The 4,276-nt window shown below is 40.5% G+C and overlaps 1 long non-coding RNA gene across 1 annotated transcript; it reads left to right on the top strand.

Moving 5' to 3' along the window:
- The first annotated feature begins 869 nt into the window (after positions 1-869).
- LOC116685238 (uncharacterized) lies at positions 870-3,561 on the top strand. The gene is made up of 3 exons (XR_004330929.1): positions 870-906; positions 2,556-2,666; positions 3,536-3,561. It is a non-coding gene; the product is annotated as an uncharacterized LOC116685238 (long non-coding RNA).
- Positions 3,562-4,276: the final 715 nt, after the last annotated feature.

Below are 4,276 nucleotides of genomic sequence, written 5' to 3'. Positions count from 1 at the left end.
CAGTATTAGGGACCACTAAGTCTATATTAAAGAGACTTCAGATACAGTATTAGGACCACTAAGGTCTATATAAAGAGACTTCAGATACAGTATTAGGGGAACACTAAGGGTAATAAAAGAGACTTCAGATACAGTATTAGGGACACTAAGGTCTATATAAAAGAGACTTCAGATACAGTATTAGGGACCACTAAGGTCTTATAAAAGAGACTTCAGATACAGTATTAGGGACCACTAAGGTCTATATAAAAGAGACTTCAGATACAGTTTAGGGACACTAAGGTCTATATAAGAGACTTCAGATAAAGTATTAGGGACCACTAAGGTCTATATAAAAGAGACTTCAGATACAGTATTAGGGACCACTAAGGTCTATATAAAAGAGACTTCAGATACAGTAATTAGGGACCACTAAGTATATATAAAAGAGAGCTTCAGCTACAGTATTAGGGACCACTAGGACATTTAATGTAAATGTCCACACAGCAGTTTAAAAACAAGACTGAATGTGATTTTAGAGCTTATGTTCAATCAGATATTACAAAACACAGCTATCAATGTGCAGAATATTGAAGTTTGTAATGAACACAAACATCTTCGGGCACTCTGGACACATTTCTTTTTGAATTCTAAAACGTTAACCAACCACAATTTGCTCCTAGGAAAAATAAATAAAAACGGTTAAAATCTTTTCCTATCCAGCATGCTTTGCGGACGAGGAGCTTCTTGGATGCAGAGGGGCTGAAATTTTATCTGAGACCTTCAACATATTGAGTCTGAACGAGATGAAGCTGCAGGCTGTATCTGCTCCAGCAGGGGGTGCTTCAGGGGAGGAACCCGAGGAGGAGAAATGGCCACTATGGCTAAGGTGTCCTGCAGGCCGCACAGAAGAAGGTGGTGTCGCAGGTAAGCAATGTTTGCAAGGTACTGGTAGGGTTAGGGAGTTTGGATTTATGATGTTGATGCCAAAACATAATTCTGATTCCTAAAAAACCGAATCTGTGAAAAACTGAAACTTTTTAAATGTAACAATATATATTAACGTTTTAAGTACTTAAATATATAGAGTAAACCTACAGTCACCTAACACACAACTACAAAATTTACAGGAAAAAACAGTTACACTTTTAACAAGTAACTACCAAAATAAATGTTGAGTTTGTAGTCAACAGAGCCCGGAGGGAAAATATGGAATTTTAAAAGTTTCCTCCATTACGGTATCTAGGTAACGGTAGACTACAGAGGAAAGTCTGATATTTTTAGTCCGTTTCGGAGCAACAGAGGGAAAATATTTGACACAATAAGTGGGCACCAAAATTTGCTTGACTCCTACCGGTTCCATAGTGGAACTGGGTTTCGGTACCCCAACCCTGATGCTTGTAATCAATTACTTATCCATTACTTTTACAAGGACGTCATTTATGGCAAACTAGGGGGTGCAAAGAAATCAATTCACATTCATGAAACGATTAAAGCTTACCAATTTTAAAATGAATTCATGAAATTCCAACATTCAATTCATATTTTCATGTTGTACGGCGTGTATACTATCCAGTGGGAAAAGTAACTATATTACATACTGTGAATCGTTGTAAATGATAATCTTGTTTGAATCTAGGCTTGAGCCTAAAAATGAACGAATCGTGACATTTTGGAATCGTGCACCTAGAGGAACTATTGCTTGAATTTGGTGATGAATACCATTATAGCTATATTTAATTAATCGAGGAGGTGACACATGTGATTTCGAATCGCTTCAAGTCAACATTGAATCATGAGACCAGTGAAGATTCAGACCCCTACTAGTTACTCTGACTTCCATCAAAGCACGATATACACCATATGATACATTAAAGAATAATTTTAAATAATACAATTATACAGAATTACTCAGTACCCGTAACACACTTTTATTTTCCTGCCACAGCATCATTTTTTCCATTAATGACATGCCACTTCACGGCATAGTATTACAGCAGAGGTGTGTCTCTTTTATTGATACATTTCAATATTGATTGATCCAACTGGGGGATATGGGATTAGAGTGCCTCAGGTCACATAGTTTACGTTACACCCCCCCCACAGCCAGCTAGTGCCAGCTATTATCATTACAGCAATCTGAATCCCAGCCAACACAAACTCAGCGCTGGGGGGGGGGGGGGGGGGGGTAATTCACCTTTAGCTGTCTTTACAGTTAAATTTAGTCAACGAAAGGTAACAGTCCTGCGGCAACGACATCTATGTTTAGGCACCAAAACAACCAGTTATAATTACAACAAGTGAAGGGGGAGATATTCCAAGAGGCGGGAAGATCTACTGCACAACGTCGGCCATCAGACATCTCCCCCGCCACGGAAGCCAGCCACCCGCACCTGCCAAGACTCTGGAGTAACGTTATAACAAACCCCTTTCCCCCCCGGTGCTGAAAACATCTGAAAGGGGACATGTGAAATGTATTGTGACATTGGGTTTTGCTGCTGGCTAATGTTAGCTTGCTCGCTTGCTTGCTAATTGGTCTGCTACAATACAAATTGAGATACCGCTATAATCCACAGGTCCAGAAGAAGGCCTTCATAGAGAACACAGTTCCTCTCATCATCAGCCTGAAGAGCCTGCTGGAGCAGAAACGCTCTCCTGTGCTCCGAGACCTCATGTCCTACCTTCAGGTAAGACCACAGCATGGACATGTGGATGCTTTCTGCATATTCATCTGATAATCCAGCAGCAGTGGATCAGCGGACCGCTAACGTTAGACCCAGCAGCAGCTGGTCAGCTGCTTCCATGTAGTCCATCCCAGCCTTGTGCAGGTCTACAATTTCCAAAGTCCAATCCCTGATGTCCTTACACAAGTCTCTGGTCTTGGCCATTGTGGAGGGGTTGGATTCTTTTGATTGAGTGTGTGGCCAGGTGTCTTTTATACAGGTAACAAGTTCAAACAGTGCGTTAATACAGGTAATGAGTGGAGACAGGAGGGTGTCTTAAAAAAAACCTCTGTGAGAGCCGGTATTCTAACTGGTTGGTAGGTGATCAAATACTTATGTCATGCAATAACATGCAAATTAATAATTTAAAATAATACAATGTGAATTTCTGGATTTTGTGTTTAGACCTTTATTACAGACATCTACATGATTGTAAGTTAGAAAACCTGAAAAATTGGTAGTGTATCAAATACTCCCCACTGTAGGCAGGACTACTGTGTTGAATGCGTTAGATGTATGAATGCAAGCAGCAACAAGACAGGTTGAGTTATGTTTTTACTTCCATTCATCTGCCGCATCTACTTCTACTGTTGTAGACACAAGAGTCACAAAAAAAAGAGGGAAAGTTTGAAAATATATGTTTGCCCTGAAGCATAAAAAGCTCTTTTGAGGCTGCACCCAACCTTTGTGTTGACACTAAATCATTGATCGTGATCTTGAGACACGTTACAGAGAGAGTCTGACGGGAGGTTGGGGGGTAACGATGAACAGTGGCAATTATAGTCGCAGTAAAGATGATGGAACTAAACTCCATGATGCCGTTGTTCCATCAGGTGACCATGCAAGAACATCGTAACAGGTAAAGGACTTTTCCTGGGATGAGCAGCTGGCAGTTGAGGTGGAGTTTGCTCTGAAGATGGCTGAGAAGGAGAAAGAGATGGAGAAGCAGATGGATAACTGCAGCTTGACAGGAGACGCCAGGCCTCCAACTACACAGGTCAGTTCACACTACATACACATTGTGGATTTACGTATAATACGGGGTTTGATTTTTAGTCATTTCCAGGTCTAGATAAGTAGGGAAAAAATAATCAAAACCAAAAATCCTCTTGACCAAGATAACACTTAATCATAATTTTATGGAAACGGCCCAGGAGATTGATTCCAGATCTAGCCCAGTTAGACATGTGTAAGATATGGACTAGCTTTTATTGACTGGTGAAACCTCCTCCGATTTTATTTGACAAGGATTTTTAAAAGGTAACAGTCTAACCATTTGAGACAGAAATACAAAGAAGTTAGCGCTACTAATTATTATTCAAGGTAAACGTCTTTATCTCAAATGTGAAAATTTAGTGCAGAAGTAGTACACAAAACGGCATTAAAAATGGATTTAATACAAGTTATGGGTGGTATTAGCTCATTTCCTTAGGGATTTGGGTTGGGAACCGGAGGGTTGCTGGTTCAAGTCCCTGTACAGACGAAAGTAGTAGTGTAGCTGTAGCGGAGAGATGCCAGTTCACCTCCTGGGTACTGCCAATGGGCTCTTGAGCAAAGCATGCAATCCTGGCCAT

Source organism: Etheostoma spectabile, unplaced genomic scaffold (genome assembly GCF_008692095.1).
Source record: "Etheostoma spectabile isolate EspeVRDwgs_2016 unplaced genomic scaffold, UIUC_Espe_1.0 scaffold00569690, whole genome shotgun sequence".
NCBI classification, from domain to species: Eukaryota; Metazoa; Chordata; class Actinopteri; order Perciformes; family Percidae; genus Etheostoma; species Etheostoma spectabile.
The sequence above is the reverse complement of the archived record's forward strand: the minus strand, read 5'-3'. Positions and strand labels throughout refer to the sequence as shown.